The 21,993-nt window shown below is 37.0% G+C and overlaps 1 protein-coding gene and 2 pseudogenes across 4 annotated transcripts in view; 1 reads left to right on the top strand and 2 right to left on the bottom strand.

The window, feature by feature from the left end:
- AFF4 (ALF transcription elongation factor 4) overlaps positions 1-21,993 on the top strand; it is a 77,098-nt gene that overhangs the window by 2,494 nt on the left and 52,611 nt on the right. Inside the window, exon 2 of one of the 2 annotated variants that reach the window (XM_081134221.1) lies at positions 21,687-21,778. The exons of the other annotated variant lie outside the window; for it this stretch is intronic. The gene's annotated coding sequence lies outside the window, so the exon portion shown is untranslated. The remainder of the gene's footprint in view (positions 1-21,686; positions 21,779-21,993) is intronic. 2 annotated transcript variants of the gene reach the window in all.
- LOC308555757 (heterogeneous nuclear ribonucleoprotein A1 pseudogene) lies at positions 9,528-10,445 on the bottom strand (annotated as a pseudogene). The gene has a single exon. The product of its transcript is annotated as a heterogeneous nuclear ribonucleoprotein A1 pseudogene (transcript).
- On the bottom strand, positions 19,220-20,022 carry LOC308555933 (exosome complex component RRP43 pseudogene; annotated as a pseudogene). The gene has a single exon. The product of its transcript is annotated as an exosome complex component RRP43 pseudogene (transcript).

The raw sequence follows: 21,993 nt of genomic DNA on the forward strand, positions 1-21,993 counted from the left end.
AATGTGTACCTGAGAGGAACAAAGAAAACAGGTATTTCTTCTTTTGTGGCCATCTACTGGTTTAGAATGGAGTCCAAAATTTATGAGGCCTCTTTGTAGTATTTTTCATAAAATCAGAGAGGCATTTTTTTAAGTATTGAAGGCACACCTAGACAATGATCCAGAAATACAGTGTGAAATATAAAAATTGGTGACTTAAATTTTATTTAAGCTCTATTCTACAGATACCTTATCACAGAAACTTTCCTATATAATGTAAAGGTTTCCCAGCTTTTGAACCCCCAATCCTTATTATGTTTTACTCATTTCATTTTTTATTTCTTCTGATAAGTTAGAGCAATTATATTTGATTTCTGAGAGGGTGTATACCAGTTCTAGTTATTGTGAAATAAGGTGTAGTCAGTGACTTCAAGACTGCTTAAAGCTAACCTGACCTGTTACCTTGCTGCTTTTTCCTTTGGTTTAAGAAAAACACCCCTACTTGTAGTATCTCCCTACACCCACTCATGTTGGTTATTTGAAGTGATACTCTAGTACATGGAAGAGGGCAGTAATAAACATTCCAGTTACTGAGTTTTGGCTGATTATGTGCATTCCTATTTGTCTTGATGTTCATTTTCACTGGCATCATATCCTGAGAATTTTAATGGTACTGGCACATAGAAAATGTTAGAACCGTTGAATTCATTTTCAAAATACTCCAAAAACATTTTAATACTAGGGTTACTTATTCTACTTTTGAAGGAAAAATATCTTATTTAAAATAAACCTGCTTCATCAGCTATACTTTTAAAAAAATTTATAACCTGAGGAAAGGCATTTCATGTTATGAGCTGTAGTAGTGGCTTTTAGGCAGGTGGACAAAGCTTATTAGTGGGTACTGTTTTAAATTAACTTTTGATCATTCTTTCCTAGGATAGGTAAAAGAACTCCATGCATTCTTTTCCCAAAGTGTGTGGGTGGGTGGGGGTTGGGGTTGGGAATTGATTGACATGAATAGATTGCCCTGGAAAGTCTGTATGGTTTGGCTACCCAGATATTGTCATGATCTGTCCTGGGGCTGGGTGCCCTGGAGCTGCTAGGGGCCCGAATAGGTCTTCCATGATTTTTGTCAATTTGGAGCTGCCTAGTGGGTTATGACTTTTCAAGTTTTCATTTTCATATCATTATTAGGGTAGGGACAGGTTTTTTTAAAAAATGTGTCTTTATTGATTTCAGAGAGAGGAAGGAGGAGAGAGAGATAGGAACATCAATGATGAGAGAGTCATTGATCGGCTCCCTCCTGCACACCCCCTACTGGGGATTGAGCCCTCAGTCCAGGCATGTGCCCTGACCAGGAGTTGAACCCCCATCTCCTGGATCATAGGTTGATGCTCAATCGCTGAGCCATGCTGGCTGGGCTGGGTAGGAACAGTCTTATGGAGAGGTGAGTATAGGTGAATACTCTGTATAGACAGGTCTTCCCACCTCTTTGCAATTGCTTTAATTTCTTCCATGAGGAATATCACTTTTCCTCACTTGTTCCTTGCCTATTAAAATTTTACCACCTTTTAAGACCCAGTGCAAGTGAAGTTTGACTTCCTAAAGTTTTGCTTGATTCCTCAAACTACTCCAATTGTGACCCACCTCCTTGGAATCCCTGTATCACTTTGTATCTCTCTCTTTTTTTATTAAACTCATTGGGGTGACAGTGGTTAATATGAACATACAGGTTTCAGGTGTGGGTTTCTGTCACAAGATTTGTATATTTCTCTGTGTGCCCACCACCCAAAGTTGTATCTTCTCCCATCACCATATATTAAGACCCTTTTGTATCTCTCTTATTTGTTAGGCAACTAACTCTGGGTCTGTAGCCTGCTGGGTGACATGGAACACAATGTATCAGGGAAGACACACTAGTAAAATAAAAATTGTTACACTATTATGTATCTGTAAAAAATAAGGATTAAAACTAATCTAATTTAAGATTTCACTAAAAAATTACATATCCAGTGTTCAGATTTCCATGATTATACTTTTTGCTTTGTTTTAACAGTTAGTTTGAATTAGGATCCAGATAAAGGGGCATATAACACAGACAGTAGGGTGGCGAAGGCCTGGGGTAGGGCAGAACCGGGTGGTGGAGGACAAGGGGGAGAAAAAAAGGGAGGACATTTGTAATACTCTCAACAATAAACATAAAAACAAAACACAAAGGGGCATATATTACATTGGGTATCTTTCTCAACCCTCTTTTTTTTCCCCTTCTATTGGTTGCTATCTTTTTGTTGTTCCCATACAGTTGGTTTGTTAAAGAAACCAAGTTCTTGCCCTATGAGATTGTGCTGATTGCATCTCTGTGGTTTTATGTAGTATGTTCCTTTGCCCCATTTTTCCTTTAAATTAGTAGTTACATCTAGAAGCTTGATTCGATTCAGGCTTGAAATTTTTTTAATGCCAAGAATACTTGCCATTAAGTAGTATTGTGCACCTCCTATGCACTCTTATTTAAACTTTCAGCCTGGCTTTTCATCTTACCATGCCAGTGAAATTACTCCTATCAAGGCCACCTGTGACTTTTATATTGCCAAGTTGTGTAATCATTGTTTACTACATCTTTTTGTGCTTGAAATTGTTAATCATTTTCTCCTTGATAATGCTTTCTTCCTTACTTTGATTACTGTTCATTTCCTGCCTTTCTACGTACTAGCTGCTTCTTTGCAGACTCTTAATTCTTGGCAATCCCTTGAGATCGATAGTTCTGGATTTTAACCTTGGCATTCCCTTTTCACTCCTCAGGATGATCCCATTCATTTGTATTGTGTAGCTATCATCTCTAAGTCTTTTGTGGGCACCAGAACTCTTTCCTCCAACTGAATACTGCCCTTTATCTAATAGGCACTTTGTTTTATTTAGGAAAGTACACATACCTAACTTAAGCAAAAAGAAGAATTTATTGGGAACATACTGGGTATCCTACAAATTCTAAGAAAGGCGATCAAACCGTAGGAGGACAGTTAGAACTCAGGAACAGCTGGATCCAGGGACTTCAAATTGTTTAGGAGTATCTCTTTAAATGTCATGAGATGCTCTTCGTATATTCAGTTAGTTCTCTTGCTGCAGACCAACTTTAATACTAATATCTTCTGAGTTCAAAATCTTGTATCTTCTGCTATCAGAGACTGATCGGAGTCTCAATTCCAAATCCTAGGAAAGGAGACTCATTAGGTTATGTGTCCACCTCTAGACCACAACTTTGGCGAGGAGGCTACATTGTAATAAGATGCTCTAGCTGCACCATCCCAGAGAGAAGTGGAGTAAAGGGCACTCTTAAAACATAGTTGGGGCCTGGCCAGCATGGCTCAGTGGTTGAGCTTCCACCTATGAACCAGGAGGTCATGGTTCAGTTCCGGGTCAGGGCACATGCCGGGGTTGCTGGCTCGATCCCCAGTAGGGGGTGTGCAGGAGGCTGCTGATCAGTGACTTTCATCATTGATGTTCCTATCTCTCCCTCTCTCTGAAATCAATAAAAACAACAAAAACAGAAACATAGATGATGGCTCGGCTGCCTCCTGTACTGGGGATTGAACCTGCAACCCGGGCATGTGCCCTCACTGGTAATCTAACTGAGGACCTCCTGGTGCATAGAACAATGCTCAACCAACTGAGCCACACCGGTCAGGCTTAAATATTTGTTTAAACATATTTTATATATACCAGCAAACAACCTCATCTCTTCTATGGAGACAACCCAAATTCATACCTAGCTACAATATCCAAAGGTCATTGTTTTCTGAGTCCAAATTCTAAAGGTGATACCCTTTGTTAATCAGGCCTAGATATGCTTTGTCACATGTCTGAAAATTGTGGGTTAAAATCTAAATTTAATCATTCTTAATGTAAGTGATTCTCAGTGGTTGGGAAACAAAATAACTTAAACTCTTAAGAGAGGAGGGCAGAGGAAGGTATCATTGTTGGAAAATTTAACACCATATCTTACTGGACAGGTATAAGGTAAATGATAGAGCCAGCAAATTACACGGGTCTTCATTTGTTGACTTCCTTATAAATAGAGTTCTTTTGTCAGTCAAATGAAGATTTTTTAGTTCTGTCCACTAGGAAGATTTTTGTCTTAGATTAAGATTAACACTGAGAGGACATTTGGAAGGAGTTTTAGGAGTGGGATGGGCAGATCTATGTTGCCTTATCACAAAGGTTGGCAAACTATGGTTGGTCGACACAAGGCTACATGCTTGTATGGCTGTGAGCTACGAATGGTTTTACATTTTTAAAAAGTATGTATCTTTATTGATTTCAGAAAGAGGAAGGGAGAGGGAGAGAGAGAGAAACATCAATGATAAGAGTCATTGATTGGCTGCCTCCTGTCCGTCCCCCACGGGATCGAGTTTACAACCCGGGCATGTGCCCTGACCGGGAATCGAACCATGATCTCCTGGATCATAGGTCAGTGCTCAACCACTGAGCCATGCCAGCCAGGCTGGCTTTACATTTTTAAATGGTGGGGGGAAATCAAAAGAGTATTTTATGGCATGTGAAAATCATACGAAACTCAAATTTCAGTGTTCATAAATACAATTTTATTGGAACACAGACAACACAGCCATTTGTTTATTATCTGTACCTGCTTTTGCTGCTGCAAAGGCAGAGTTGAGTATTTGTGACTGTATGTCCTACAAAGCCTAAAACATTTACTAGAAGGCTTTAAAAAAGTTTGTTGACTCCTGTTTTAACAGATCAAATGGGTCTTAGTGGACACATGGGTTTGAGGATTGCCTTAGGGTTGAACAGTTAGTTATGATGTCCCTATTTACTGTGGTAGTTGTTAGGGGTTTTTGTTTGATTGTAGAATACACATACATGTATACACAAAATGCACATACACAAACAGGTGGGATCTGGGCATTAGTCTAGCTTTAGTTAGGGGATTAGACTTGATGGGTCAACTGTACCCTGAAGGTAGGATCACACTATAGGGTACATTGTAACACGGTTGCCTGTAATACAGGTATATAAATGGGGGAGAATTTTCAGAAAATCTTGGGGTGAGATGAGGCTAGAAGCTGGTCAAGTAGTCACTATAAGTGTTCATTATGTACACATTAACTATTCCACCACTTCTCAATCCCATCACCCCCAATTCTGCTCTTTTTCTTGCCTTGGACAATGCACCACTGTCATCACTTTTCCCAGAAACCTGCAAGTTTCCCTTGATTCCTCTGTTTTACTTCTCACATCTGGCTTTCCCAAGATTCCACTTTCTTAACATATTTGAATCTAAACCCTTTCTCTACATTTGCGGCCTTAATCCGTTTTCATATCTCACTTGGATTATTGCATCAGTCTTCTCACTTGTTTTCTTATTGCCAGTCTGATCTACAACCTGTACCAGAATGATTTTTCCCTGGAAACTGCCAGTCTGATTTTGTTACTTTAAACTCCTTAGTAATGTTCCATTTTCTGTAGTATTCTTCTAACTGGGGATTCTTAGACATTAATGAGTTTTATGTAACTTCTGAAGGACTGCTTTATAGCCAGATACTCCCTTGGGTGTTTGTTGCTGTGTTTAGATTTTGTTTACTATTGTTTGTGCCAACCTATAGTGCCTTGTACCAAGATGATATTGTGGTGGCTCAGAAGAGAAAGATGGTGAGTAAAATTGGACCGTGTCATAGTACATGTTAGTATAGGCAGGCCAAATCCTAAAGAACCCTGGCATAGTAGGTGATATAATATTTTCACCTTGAGATATTTCTGGTGGATCCTATCTTTTTAATTAATCAACGTAAAACAGTTTGCAGTATGGGTGTTGTGTTTCCAACTTCAGCAGTGGTTATACTTTATATACATTTAATGTAGATTTCAATAAGGTAGGAAACCACAAAGGAACCAGATTGCCAGAGTTACAGGTGAGGCCTCTTTAAAATTGACATTTAAGGACTGCTAGCTGGTCTGGTGTATAAAGTTGTATTTTCCAAACTAACAAACACTCACAGTTGTTAAGTCCATTTTGTATAACATATTTATAAGCATTTTCTGTATTAGTATTATTGAGGTCAAGCTACAGAAGTGGTTTAAAATTATAGAACCAGACTTGAGACTACATATTTCCAGAATTGAATACATCATTGATCTAGTTTCTGTAAACCAACACAATCTGTTACATTCACGTTATTTTAGATCTAATTTTTCAAGTTGTTTTAGTTTTATAGTTATGTAAGAGCTATAAACATAATGAGTTCATAATTATATGTTTATACTTTTAAAAAGTCAGGAATCTTGGAGGGTTTTTTGGAAGAACTGAGATATTTGGTGAGCTTTGAAATGAATGAACTTAGAAATGGGGAAAAGTAAGGGACTACTAAATAAAGGGGCCGGTTTGAGTAAAAACTTGGATCTAAATGTATGTTGGTTATTTTCAGGCTCAGATAAATCCTGAAGGCTTTATAAAAGTAGGTAAGAATTGAACTGTAGACAGCTTTAAACCCTGTTATTGATGACTTTCAAGGATAAGAATATCTTAATTAGATGTTTTATAAAGACATAAAATAATTATCAGTGTATACATTACAGAAGTTTTCCAGTAAGGTGCCTTTGTGGGTTTTAGATATTTGTATGCTTTTAAAATAAAATGAATCAGAAGATTGTTGTTGTTTCTTTAGAAAAAGAACTGTAAATTTTGACTTTTAACCATTATCTCTCCCCATTTATTCATATCTTTGAAGATGAAAATAGGCTTCTCAGTTTGATTTATTTGTTCATATTTTTTCATATCCTCGGTAATCAGTCTGGCAAATACTGTTTCAAATTATTTCTTGAACAATGGAATAACTGCTTAATTACATAATAAGCATTACTTGTTATACTGTTTGGCCTCTAAGATGAGGAAATAAAGTTTTGTTTTATCTGAAAATCTTCATGTAGGAAGTGAATTGAATTATGGTTAAAGGATAAGAGTTGTAGAGCTTCACAGATGAGTAAATAAATGTTTCAGTCTGGTCTATCTGAAATAATTAAATGCAAATGTTAGAGTGCTAAATTAAAATTTGTTGCAGAATAGTGTCTGATTTTAGTGTAGTATGAAGTACTGATTATTTCCATTGTGAAATATTAATATATTGTGATATTAGGTCAATAATATCATGATCTCTGTGTATTATTTCCTAGTAAGTGAGATAATGTCTCCTTTCTAACCATGCTATGAAGTTCATTAGTTTACTCATTCAAGTTTTTGTCTACTAGGCTATTATAGATATGCAATGCTGAACAAAACAAATACCCTGATTATTGTTTAGTGGGAGAGGAAGTATTAATGAACATCAAAATAAGTACATATATAATTGTGATCAAGTACTCTGAAGGAAAAGGGAATTGTCTACATGAATTTTCTGAAGCTGGAAAGTGCACCACAAGTTCAAGAAGCCTCCCTAAAAGGCCCTGGTGGGAACTGGGAGTGAGGAGGGTTGTAAGATACAAAATGAATCTGGTGAGATAGGCAGGAGTCAGATCAGGGCTCTGTAGGCCATGTTAAGGACCTTAAAGTTTATCCTAAGGTAAGTGGAACGCTTATTAAAAATTTTAAAGCAGGTTGGATGACATGATCTGGTTTGTATTTTAAAAATATCACTTTGGCTGTTGCATGAAATGTGGAGTAGAGAGAGATCAGGGGAACCAGAAGCCTTAATTAAAGGCTGTAACATTTTCCCAAGTTGGAGATAAAATGATGGCTTGTTTTGAACAGTGGTAGTAGAGAAGGAAGTGAACAGATTAATTCAAAATATATTTTGGAGGCTGTGGTTATGGATTGGATATGGAGAGAGGTTGAAGGGAGGATTCAGCAAGAGCAGTTGGTAGGAGAGGATCACTAGAGTAGGAGTTGGTGGAGGCAGGGGAAAACAGATCAAGAAATCAGTTTTGGATGTATTAAGCTTGAGATTCCTCAGTCAAAGAACATGTTCAAACAGATCCTTAGATATGTGGTTCTGCACCTCAGAAGAGAAAGGTCTGATCTGGAGCATATTTAGGTATTTGGATTATAGGCATATAGATGGTATTTTAAGCTTGAAATTGTAGGGAGAGAATGACTGAATCAGAATAAGACCCATGGCTGAGCACAGAGGAGCATCAACTTTTAAAAAGTTTGATATAAGGGGGGAGCCAGAGGTACTGGGAAAACTGGGAAGACCAGGGTTACAGAAGCCAGAAGTACTATATTAAGGAACTTAATGGCTGAATGATAGTTGAATGATAGGTCAACTAAAACAATAGGATGTCTGTTGGCTTTAGCAACATGCAGATCACTAGAGATCTTGGCAGAGGGGTGGAGTGTGGGAAGTTGGAAACAGTAGAGTGTTAATTAGTGACTGGATGCATTTTGGAAAGTAGTTTGTCTATACAGTATATATTAAAATTGAAGATGCTCCTACCCTGCAACCCTGCAATTCCACTTGTAGGTGTCTATTCTAGAAAAACTCTTGCTCATTGGTACAGAGAGATATGTATAAAAGTGAGCATTACAGCATTGTTTGTAATAGCAGAAAAAGGGGAAACTCCCTAAATATCTAGGGAGTGGATAAGTAAATTGTGTGGATACACAACAGTGAAAATAAATGAACATGGATTAACCTCATAATGCTGAGAATTAAAAAGACTCAGAGTCTTTAGACTATATCTTTTTTAGCAGTTGAAAAACATGCAAAACAATTCAATGTTTTATTTAGGTATACCTATGCGTGTGTGTGTGTGTGTGTATATATATATATATGTATATATATATAGTAAAAGTATAAATAAATTTATGGAAGGGTACACAGGGGACTTCACTCTAATGTCAATGCTATATTTTCTAAGGTAGTTTGAGGGTAACTCAAGCACTCACTATTTTGCTCTTACAATTTTTTGGGTGACTTTTTATAAAATGAAAGGCTTCAGAGGAAGTAGAGAATCACCAAGAGTCCTCTTGAGAAGCTTGGCCATGAACAAGAATAGAGAAGATAAAGAGTGAGTGATAACTGGAGAAAAATACAGGGTCAGGGCTTGCTTTTTTAAAAGAAGAATATGTTTGAGTGCTGATGGAAGGGATTCATTAGAGAGGCAGAAGGTGAAGTTGCTGGAGAAAAGTCAGTAACCGATGAAGACCTAGGAAAAGGTAGCAAAATGGTCATAATTGTTCTTTGATAGAAAGAGAGATACTTTTATAATCGGGAAAGACGAGAATGAATGCAGATGCTAGTACTTTGAAAGGTGATGGTTGGTTGATGAGAGGATTTTTCTGGTTTTTTTTTAAAGACACATTTATTCAGTGTCACGATCAGACTATTACATTTAGCAATCAACAGCATGGGTGCAAAAAAAAAAAAATCTACATTAAAACCCTTTGTTGGAATGCTTTACACTTTCCACAGAACAGAAACTAAAAAAACCTGTTATACAATTAGTCACAAATATAGTCCTCGAATTTTTTACCCATTAATATTGTCTAAAACATGTCTTTGTAGCTGATGGGCCCTGCCCCCACTGTGCTTGGCTGAGTTCACAAATCTGTTGTAACTTGTAGCTTCCCTGTCACTTCTCTGGCTCTCCTCTCCTGCTAAGCTTGGTTTCCTAGAAGTAATTAAAACCTTCTGCCACCACCAGAGCCACTGCTGCTGCTGGGACCGCCATAGCCATCTTGGTTTTGTGGTTTGGCAAAGAATTGGCTTCCACCACAGGGACTAGAGCTGCTCCAAAGTTTCCTCCTTTCATGGGTCCAAAATTTGAGATTGATTCTTGTGATTGCTGAAATCACTGTAGCTTCTGCTTCCTCCAAAATTGCTTCCATCATTACCAAATCCATTATAACCATCCCCACTGCCACCATATCCACCACCACCCTGGCTGCCACCAAAGCCACCTTGACCACTGAAGTTTCCTCCACGAGCAAAGTTGTCATTCCCCCCAAAACATTCTCTACAACTACCTCTGAAGTTTCTAGAACCACTTCAACCTCTCTGGCTGAACGAAGCACTAGCCATCTCTTGCTTAGATAGGGCTTTCCTTACTTCACAGTTGTGGCCATTCACAGTATGATGTTTCTGAATGACAGTCTTGTCTAGAGTCATGGCCATCAAAGGTTACAAAAGCAAAGCCTTTTTTTTTTGCCTCTGCCTCAGTCAGTCATGATTTCAGTCACCTCAGTTCTTCCATACTGTTCAAAATAATCTCTTAGGTAATGTTCTTCAGCATCTTCTTTAATACCACCGACAAAAGTCTTTTTCACAGTTGAGTGGGCACCAAGTCTTTTAGAATCTTCTCCTGAGACAGCCCTCTCTGGTTCCACAGCTCTTCATCTACCTCGTGTGGCCCTGCATTCAAGACTGCAGCCACCTCCTCCACAGTGGCACACGTGACAAACCCAAGGCTTCTGGAGCGCTTGGTGTTTGGATCTCTCATCACCACACAGCCTCTGAGTATCCCCATTGCTCAGAATGCCCCTCAGACTCTCATTGCTTGTTTCAAAGCTCAAACCTCCGATAAAGAGCTTCCGCAGCTGTTCCGGCTCTTTGGGAGACTCTGACTTAGACCAGACGACTACGGGCGACTGCGGGCGGGGAGATGTCAACGGTGCTTACTCGGCAGCATACACAGAAAGAAGTGATCTAACCAGTGTATCTCAATTTCTCTCTCATTTTAAATTTTCTGTTTTTAATCTTTGTCTAGTAAGACAAAGTCATTTGTGGAATACAAATTAGGAGGGAGAGTCATAGACTCCATGAAATACTTGTGAGGAATAGGAAACAGAAAGTTAGTAAAATTTCTGGGAAGCTTTGAGGGCCTGGTTGAGAGTGATTGTGAAACACAATTATGAGAAATTGAGATAATATATAAAGATATGATGAAAAAAGCTAAAATAGTACGGAATTATCTTTGCTTCCATGTTTTTCACTACATCATTTTAAACTGAAGGCTATAGATGTCTCATGGGGCAAAGATCCTTCTGTGCAAAGATGACTTTGGGGCAAAGGTCCTTCTGTGCAAAAGAGTGTTTGGAACCTGATGTTTTGTTACTGTTGGCTTTGATCTCCAGGTGTACATCTTTGTTTCCCTGCCTTGTAGGAAGCGACCTCTTCAGACTCTCATGGGTAGAGAAATCCTGTCATATGAGGCCAAGAGAAGTTTCTCTACTCTTGAGGCTTTTTGCTTTAACAAATAGTGCATTGTGTTAAAATTACAGCTTAATAGCAGTGTAATAAACTGGATTCTGAAATAATCGAAATCTTAGCTAAAGTCTCATTTTGACATTTGGAGTTTAAGTAATCTGGTAGTTGAAGGGCTCTATTTGCAGTAGGATAGTTCTGAAACATTCATTGAAAAAACATTAACAGGTACTGAACACCATTTTAAACTTTAAAAATTACAAAATTACATAATTTTGTGTCTTTTTAGGAATTTTGTTCATCTAGATTATTTAACTTGTTGGCATACACTTTTTCATTGTATTCCATTATAACCAGTTTTATTTCTGTAAGGTTGGTAATATTGTCCCCATCTTCATTCATCATTTTAGTAATTTGAGTTTTCCTTTTTTCACCCCCTGTTCATTTTAAGTAAAGGTTTGTCAATTTTCTTGATCTTTATAAAGAACTAATTTTTGGTTTTGTTTATTTTCTCTTATTTTTCTGCTTAATTTATTTCTAATCTAATCTGTATTATTTCAGATCTTTTTCCTTGTTTAATATCAGTGTTTATAGTTATAAATTTTCCTTTAAGCACTGCTTTAACTGATCTGATAAGGTTTAGTATAGGGTTTTGTTTTTATTATCTCAAAGGATTTTCTAATTTCCCCTGTGATTTCATCTTTGACCAGTTGGTTGTTTAGGAATGTATTGTTTAATTTACACATATTTGTGAATTTCCCAATTTTTCTTCTGTTCTTGATTTTCTCATTTCATCCCATCATGATCCGAGAACATACTTTGTATGATTTCAATCCTTTTAAATTTATTTAGACTTGTTTCAGGACCTAACCTATAATCTATTCTGGAGAATGTTCCATGTACATGTGAGAAGACTGTATATTCTGCTGTTGATGAGTGGAGTGTTCTATACCTATCTGTTAGGTTTATTTAGTTTATTATCATGTTGTTCAAGTTCATTGTATCAGATCCTGAGAGACTGTAATATTTATTCCATTTGTATCCTTTATCTTTTGAATAGCACCATATTATTTAAATGATGTGAGACCTCAGTTGTTTCTAATAGGGAAACAGGTGGTTTAAGCAGAAGGTGGGGGAGGCTCAGTTATTTAAGGGAATGTACTGGTCTGAAGCTCATCAGGAAGGTCAGGAAGGTAGAGGGAGGGTTGACAAATAATAGTAATCAAGGGTCTTTTTCAGGCTGATAATACTCCTTTTAAAAAAAACAGCTTTATTGAGGTATAATTTGCATCCCATAAAATTCACTTGTTTTTAAGTATACAATTCAGTGACTTTTAATCAGGTTATAGAGTATGCAACTATCACCATACTTTAATTGTAGAACATTTACATCACCCCAAAACAATTTGTGCCCATTTGCACTTTGTTTTACACTTTATTCTTGTATAGTGTTAAATACTCCAACACAGTTCTCATCTAATCCTTATCATCAGATTATGAACAGTTTATACAAAATAAACCTGAGGTTCAGGGAAGTTACTTACCTAAGTCATATAGCTAGTATGTTATATAACCAGAACTAAAAATCAGGTATCCTTAATTGCCCCATTTACTAAATTATAGTGCCTCAGCTGTTTATAGTTCAATTGAAGTTTAGAATTTGCATTACTTTGTTATGGTATTTAAGAAGTTAAGAGATAATTGCCTTTGTTGGTTTTTGGTTACTAGATGTTTTATGTTTGAGAATTTTTACTAGCAAGGTTACCACTCTACATGTAGCTTATCAAATAGTCCTTGCTTATAACTAAACCACCTGAATTACCTATGAGGAACTGTGTTTTGGGAGATAAAGGGTCATCTTGAGGATTAGTAGTACCTTAGCCTCTCTGATACTGATTATGGACAAATGAGGAACTGTCTTCCTCCAAATATTCATCTGGTAGATAGTTATTGTACATATATGCTCTGAATTATTCCTGATGCTCTCCTGAGATTGCTGTTCTTAACCCCTCTGTCATCTCTTTCCTTTCCCCCTGCAAGAGGTCCAAAGGATCTTCAGAGAAATATAAGTGGCTGAGAAGTGACCTCTTTCTAATTTGTCCAGCTCCTCTATAAATGCAGTTTCATTTGGATGGAGCTGCTAGTTGTGAGTAGATGAGATTTACAATGGCAATGGGCCGCAGAGACTGCCTATCAAAGCCAGCCCTCTCCTTCCTTTAGTATGGCGATGTTTAAAAAACTTATTGATGTGAGAGAGAGAGAGAGAGAGATTGATTGGTTGATTTGTTGCTCCACCCATTCATGCATTCACTGGTGAACTTCCCATGTGCCCCGACTGGGGATTGAACCTGAAACCTTAGCATCCCTGGATGATAGTCCAACCAGCTGATCTACACTGCCAGCGCCAGTGCAGTGATTTTCAACCAGTGTGCCGCAAGATTTTTTAAAACATACACTACTTGACTATTTAGTCAGGGGCACTGTTGTCGTCTTTTCCTTAGATTGTCAAATAAAAAAAAGAATGACAACAGCCAACACAATAGCTGTCCAGTGTGAATGAATCAAAATTATACCTATTTTTTTGTCAGATTGGCAAAAAATATATTTTTTGGTGTACCACAGAATTTTAGTAATTAGTTTATGTGTGCCATGAGATGAAAAAGGTTGAAAAATGCTGCTTTAGTACCCTAATCCCATGTTGTCCATAGTAAAATTCATTTTTGGTCTCTTTGGATACTAGATAAGTGAGAAATAAAGATATAGATAGCACAATGTCTGTAGTATAGTAATTTAAAATTATTTATTTAGGTTAATTATAGTTACCCCATAGAAATAAAGATGGGAAACTCCAGAGAGGCTGAGCAGATGGAGATCAAGGTGAAAGGAAAGAGAGCAGACGGAAACAAATCAAGAGACTTGGAGAGAGTATTAACAAATTTGGCAATGCAGCGAGGCTTGCATCCTACTATGAAGGGTTTGAGGAGAGTTTAGGTAGAGCCTGCTGGTAGAGTTTGAGAGTGGGCCTGCAGGAGGAAGCAGATTTGAAGAGGCAGTCAGTAGAGTTAACAGTTAAATATAAAATTTAATCCACCTTATATTACTCAATTAAGATATATGACAAATTGGGAAAAGCATAGTTAGTACATAATAAAAAACTATCACTTTAATAGAAAAATGGACAAAGGATATGAAGAGGCATTTCACAAAAGAAAAAATATGAATGTCTAACACGTAGAAAGATGTAATATAACTATCGGAGAAATTCAGTAGAATGCAATTGACCCTGAGCTCTGTAAGGTCAGGGACCATCTGTGTGTCATTCTCCATTTTATGCCTAGCAATAGTAGGTAGGCTCATATATTTGTTGGGTAAATGAAATAAACAAATGACATTGGAATAGTTTTTTTTTTTTTTTTTTTTTTTACCTCTTTGGTGGTATAATTTAAAAAGACTCAGAATGACTAGGTTTAAAAATGGCATGGTTAAAGGGCAGTCTAATACTCTCTTTGTGGGGCTGTCAATTTACACAATCCTTTTGGAAAGCAATTTAGAGATACGTATTAAAATGGTATAGCATATACCCTTTGATTCACCAATTCAAATCTAAAAATTTATCTGAAGCTAAAATAGAGTATGCGCACACACTTTGTAATGTTTGTAACACTAAATTCTGGATACAACCCAGTTATCAGGGGAGCTAGTTCATTGTTTATTAAATGAAATAAGAATTGCATGTTTAATAATGTCTACATGTATGACTCTATGTAACTCCTCACAATTTATTTCAGGGGAGTGAAATTATTGGTGACTTTTATTTTCTACTTTATATTAGCCAGATTAGAGTTTCTGAGCAAAGAGCAAGAATTACTTTTATAATTGGGAAACCAAAACCATCAAGGTTTATCTCTTTTGAAAAGTATGTAATTGGAAGAATACTCTTTATTCATGTTTACAGGAACAGTCAAAATATTTACTGAGGGCCCTAGTCTGTTTGGCTCAGTGGTTAGAGCTTTGGCTCTCAGACTGAAAGGTTGCCGGTTCGATTCCAGTCAAGGGCACGCACCTAGGTTGCAGGCTCAGTCTTCACCCTGGTTGGGGCATGTGCTGGAGGCAACCAATCAGTGTGTCTCTCTCATATCAGTGTTATACTCTCTCTCTGTCTCTCCCCCTCCCTTCCACTCTCTCTAAAAAATCAGTGGAAAAAATATCCTCGGGTGAGGATTAACAAAAAGCCCAACACCACATTTACTGAGGGCCAAGAAAGAAGATTTAGCTAAATAGGGAGACATTCTACAATCTTGTGTATAAAATTGGATATTTAGATTTGTTTTCTTGTGTTTAGCATGTGAGAATATTAGTTGACACATTCTGATGTTAGTTGAGTTAGTTGCATATTCAACACCTGACAATTCTACTTCTGAGTTTTACCCTAAAGAAATAATAAGGTGATCAGTTATATCATATACGTATTGCATATACTTTTTCTCACAATTATGGAAATTCTTCCAAGTTAATTGGCAAAGATCTACCTGGTTTTAATAAACCATAATTTAACCATTTACTTAACCACTTCTCTGTTCTTGAGCATTCGGTTATTTTCCATTGCTTTATCACTAAAAACAGTGCTGCAGTAAATGTCTTCATAGCTTATGACTGTACTTTTATTTTTATGGGATGTAATCCTGTGAGTGAGGCTGCTGGGCTGAAGGATTTATTTTTCTGGTTGAGTGAAACATGGCTTCACCATTTTAATAACTATGCCATCTTGGCTCTTAATTATTGTTGTTATTAAAGAAAACATTGTTTTCTCATTGAATTGGATTTGTTAACTATTAAAGTCCTATATCTCTGAGTTAATTTCTAGCCTCTGTGTTACTGATTCGTTTGTTCATTTCTATGCGCTGTCATGCTACTTTGATAACGATGATGGCTTTGTAGTAAGTTTTAGTACCCATGGTGGCAAATTCTTTTCTTTCCCCAGTGCTAAGTATATAATAGATGTTTGTTGCATATTTATTAAGTTAATAAGTACACTTGGTAAATGATAAATATTAAATGTATTTGGGATGCCCATTTAATTTAGGGAGACTGAAAGTGGCATGTTGATGGTGTCTGCTCCTAGCCGAGAATGGCACTATACTTTCTCAAGTGTTGTAAATAGTGACAAGGAGGAGTTGAGGAGTATTGGATGATCAGTGTGAATTTGGAGGTGCAAGGGGGCACACTTTAGGGATGAAAGAAATACTTGAAGCCCTAGAAAAAAGACAGTTTGATAGTAAATCCCATGGCTGAAAATGCTGAAAAGCACCTATAATGCTCTAAAGTGTAAACTATAGCCCCGCCGGGCATGGCTCAGTGGTTGAGCGTCGACCTAGGATCCAGGCGATCAGGGTTCGATTCCCAGTCAGGGCACATGCCCAGGCTGTGGGCTCGATCCCCAGTCAGGGGCGTGCAGGAGGCAGCTGATCAATGACTCTCTCATCATTGATGTATCTCTCTCTCTCCCCCTTTCCCTTCCTCTCTCTGAAATCAATAAAGACATATTTTAAAAAAATAAAAAAATGTAAACTATATCACTCTTTTCCTTCCATCTTTTATTTTGAAAAACTTCAGACCTATAGGAAACATAATATGCATCCATATACCCTTCGCCTATATCAGGAGTGGGGAACCTTTTTTCTGCCAAGGGCTATTTGGATATTTATAACTTCATTTGAGGGTCATACAGAAGTATCAACTTAAAAATTAGCTGTGAAAAAAGCTCCTAGATTTATTGAATTTCAAGTCCCGCCTGTGGTTGCCTTGGCAGGGCTAGACCAAATAATTTCTTGGGTCAGGTGTTCCTAACCCCTGACCTAGATGTACCAGTTGTTAACATTTTTACTGTAATTGCTGCTGCCCCGACCCTTACTCCTTCTCCTCTTGTCTGTCTGTCTTTCCCTTCCTCCCTCACTACACACACACAAATACATATTTAGGTATATATAAACATATTGAGTATATATCCAGGTAGATGCTGAACCATTTGAGAGTTGCAGACATGATAACATTTCAACCATGTATGCCCTAAGAATCAAGGACATTCTCCCACATAACCAAATACAGTTATCACAGTTGAGAAACTTAACAGTGACATGATTACCTGAAATACCTTCAACATTCAAATTTCTCCATTTCCCAGTAATGTCCTTCACAACAATTTTTTTCTCCCCAGATCCAGAATCTGGGAAATGAAGGATCATATATGCATTTGTTTTGTCTCCTTCAATGTAGAAGTAATCTGTAGCCTTTTTTGGGGGGGAGGGTTTCATAATATTGACATTTTTGAAGGGTACAGGCCAATTTTATAGTATGTTTCTCAATTTACATTTGCCTGCTTACTCGTGATTAGATTCAGGTTAATATTTTAAGCAGGAAGAATACCTAAGTGGTGATATGTCTTATGTGCATCATATCATATTGGAAGGCACATGATGTCAGTTTGTCCCATTATTGATGCTGTTAAATTTGATCACTTGATTTTTATTTTTTTAATATATCTTTATTGATTTCAGAGAGAGGAAGGGAGAGGGAGAGAGAGAAATAGAAGCATCAATGATGAGAGTCATTGATAGGCTGCCCTCTGCACTCCCCCAACTGGGGATCGAGCCCACAACCTGGGCACGTGCCCTGACTGGGAATCGAACTGAGATCTCCTGGATCCTAGGTCAGTGCTCAAGTACTGAGCCACGCTTGGCCGGGCCGATCACTTGATTAAAGGTAGTGTTTGCTATACTTCTTTAAGGAGTTTTTTCTTTGTAATTAATAGACTGTAGGATGATACTGAATAATGCATCTTCCCCAATTTTCTCACCCAATGATTTTAGCATCCATTGACAATTCTTGCCTCAATTATTACTTTAGTGACTGCAAAAATGTTATAATTCTATTTCTTCTACTTTTATTAGCTGGCATTTTTCTGTAAAGAAGGACTTTTGTTCCCTGCTGTATTTCTCTCTCTCTCTCTCTCTCTCTCTCTTTTTTTTTTTTGCTACTATTGCTCTGGACTCAGGAATTCTTTTTTTATTCAATTGGTTATGTTTCATTCTTGTCATTATTCATTTTTGTTGTTGTTAATCCTCACCCAAGGATATATTTTTTCCATTGATTTTTTTTTTTAGAATAAGAGGGCAGGAGAGAGAGAAAGATCTGTGTGAAAGAGACACATTAATTGGTTGCCTCCCACACTCTCCCCAACCAGGCAGAGACTGAACCTTCAACCCAGGTACCTGCCCTTGACTGGGAATCTAACCTGCCACCCTTCGGAATGCGGGACAATGCTCCTAACCATGGAGCCACACTGGCCAGAGCATCTTTATTCATTTTGAGGCTCATCTTCTAAATCTGACCAGTGTGAGCCCCTTCGGGTTGGTTCTTGTGCCCTTGTGATGCTTTCATCTGTTTTTGAGCATTTTGTTGCCTTTACAACAATATGTTTTAGGCTCACTTTGTATTCTTCCTGCTATAGTCTTGGAATTAGCTATTTTGCCAAGTAAGTCCTGTTCCATTTTAGTGGGGAGTGATGTTAGAAATAAAAATTTGGGTGTTTAGGGTGCTTTTTCTACTGGGATATCACTGCTCCTAGATGCTTTCAGTGGACAGATCTAGAGACTGTATGTATATTTTTTATATAAGCATGAATTCAAAATACGACTTCTAATTTCTAACCCCCAAGGATTATTTTTTTCCTCATTCCATTTTGCATGTCTCTCTTCTCATGTTAAAGACCCCAATTCCCCAGAACTCTCAATATATCTACTCATTATCACTCCCAAGAACAAACCTAAGTTGAAGATTTTTTTTTTGCATTTCTTTTTGTCCATAGACTGTTTGTAATTGTTTGTAATTAATTAATTACTTAACATAAGTACTTGATGGCTTCTTAAAACAGTTTACGTTGAATGATTAAAAATTTTAGGTGGAGAACCCTCATTTTTACTTGACATTTCCCCCCCGCAAAAAGAATGTAGTTTGATATTTATTTAATATAAAAGTTTTGTGCACAGGTAACAAATACAGTTTTTACAAATCTGTTTTGAAAATGTGGTTTATTTGGGTTTCATACTCTTAATTACTTCATCAGTTTTTTCACTTCTTTGCATCTTGTAACTGCTTGGCTCATACAGTCCTGAATTTTAGCTCCAGTCCACTTACACCGGGTTTGTGAAGACAACATAGCTTGCCTTGTTGTCTATTACTACTGTTAGGGTTCCAGTTGCCAGATGTTCCTTCTCCCCAATAGGGTCAATTATGAGCAGAGTGTCGTCAAACACCGCAAAGGAAGTAGCAACTGGATTAGTTCTAATGTTCAAGTATCTCTTCTTTAAATTAACTTCTGCTAAAGCAGTTTCTTCATGTATAGTAACTTCAGGCAACTGTACATTTTTTAAAGCTGCTAACAAAGCAAATGTATAGGCATCCAGAATATTTCCATCATAGTCGACACAAATGAGATTACATTGTAGAACCCAAGCAAACTTTCCTGGAGAAATGTGTTAAGTCCTCTTTTTTAATTACCTTTGAATTTTCAGTGGCATCTGCAGTGAACTGGCTAGCCACTTGGGCCTGTTCTCCAGGAGGTCCAGACTGAAATTTCTACAGAGGTGGTAGATCCACGTTAGGAACAACATACCCTTTATCAGGGGCATCTGTTGGTGGTACTGCAGATTCCGCAAATTACTGTAGTAGTTTCCAGCTTCACTGGAGCAGAATCATCTACAGTACTAATGGGACCTATGTTCACAGTTGTGGTTCTGAATTCACCAAGTTCTCTTCCATCAGGATGGGAATTCTCTTTCAAAAATCTCATGTAATACTCCAGAGATTCCACAGTTCTGAACCCAGCCGCCATCTTCCTGCCTGTAGGTGCCTGTGCCTGACAGTATTCTTTTCAAAATTATTTTTATCTAATGGTCCCATAGGATTTGTTGTGATATAGTAATTTGCTAATTTTAAAAACTGAATCCTATTTTAGTACAATAGTTGCATGTGTCCCAAGGGATATATGATACAATAGTTTTTTGCTTGTAAAGCAAAGATGTATTTCAAATTGACTCATTTAAATTTCATGTTACTTTTAAGAGAGCTCAGATTACTGGAATGGTTGCTTTTCGGAAACTTTATTTTACCTTAGGCAGGAGGTATTCATAAAAGACACAGGAGAAAAAAAATGGAGGCTATAAATTAGATGCGAAAATCAGATCAGAAAAAAATTAGAGACTAAGAACTACAACTAGGATATTAGTTCTAAATAATCAGTTAATTTAGTTCTGAGCTTCTTGGCAGTCTTGTTAAAAGAGGAAATACCCAGTTGGATGACTTTCATTGTTTAAGAAAAGAAAACCAAGTTTTTTGTAATTGTATTATAGGAAGGATTTCATTGTGGGAATCATACCTATTTTTGCAGTAAATGTACAAGTGTTTCTTGCATGATTATTTTAGTGCTGTTGAATGCATAAAATTAAATCATAGTTTAAAAAAGGCATTTCTGTTTTCTGATCTTTCAGGAACTGAATTTAGGAAATGTAAGGAAATCGTTAGTTAACATGCCCCTTAGACTCTCAAATACAAATAACTGTATGTCACAGCACAATAGCTCAGGAGGTCTGTTTGAAACTTGATTGTTAGTGATATACAATTATTAGTTGTTTCAAGTGAGCTGGAGGATAATACATGGTCTTTGGTTTTATTCTCTGAATACTAAAGTATAGATGTTTTGGGGTATTTATATTAAAGAAAGATTCAAACGCTTTTTGTAGTTCTGTCTGGTGCTAAGTACTAGGGAGACCCTAGAAAGCACACACTATTTCCATACCTCAAAAAGCTTATTTTCTTTTCTAAGTTTATTAGAAAATTTTACAAATAATAAACAACTTGAATACACATTTGGAACACTTAGAATACTTCAAAAAATATTAAATGCAAGGCACTAATTTTGCAAGTCAGAAAGTTTTATCTTTGAATGTTTACTTGTACTGTTCTGACCAAGAGTATATTGGTTTTGCTGTCCATTCTGATTTTACAATTAAATTTTCCCCAATCTTTATTGACTTCAATTTTCTGATTAGGTTTGATTTATGAATCATAAGTCTAGAAATGCGGCACAAGTATAACTTGATTTTTCCCTTTGGCCTCCAACAGGACTTTTTTTTAAAATCAAAATTAGGACAGATGGTTTAATCTATATTCAAGGAAGAGTGTTGCAGAGTCCCTGGTAATTCCTTGTCCCAGGGTTTGAAAACCTTTTTCATTATTAACCAAAATCCCTGCTGCTGTAAATAAACTATTTTCCTTAGTTTATTCTTAGTGAAAACACAACATACCCTTATGATTATAGTAATGACACCCTCATTTTTCCCTTCACTCTAAAAGACTCTTTCTTCTTCAACACAATTTCGACTACTTTTACTAACCCAAGTTAATTTTAGATTCTATTGCTGAAAGCCTCAGTTTTGCCATTTATTGAGGTGTTAATTGAAATATTAATGTATTTAGAGCAGAAATGTCGTTTTTTAGGGAATCTAGAGCAACAGCAAAGCTGAGGTCAAACTGCCATAAGGATGGACACCAAGGAAGCTGTGTTTGGGACAAAAAGAAATCAAGATAAGGTAGATGCAAAGTAGAGAAAAGCACTGGACCCTGGGGGGTGGGGGGTGGTAGGTGGGAGTGGGTTGTATGCCTCTAATGGCAAAGAATAGTTAGATTTCTGAAGAGGAAGCCATGGAAGGCTTATAGGAAATATTAAGGATTTGGGTTTAAGTACTACTTTCCCTCTGAATGTATAAGTTTTAGCTGACTTTTAGCTAGCAGAATACTTTAAAAG

Source organism: Miniopterus schreibersii (genome assembly GCF_964146895.1).
Source record: "Miniopterus schreibersii genome assembly, chromosome: 4".
NCBI lineage: Eukaryota > Metazoa > Chordata > Mammalia > Chiroptera > Miniopteridae > Miniopterus > Miniopterus schreibersii.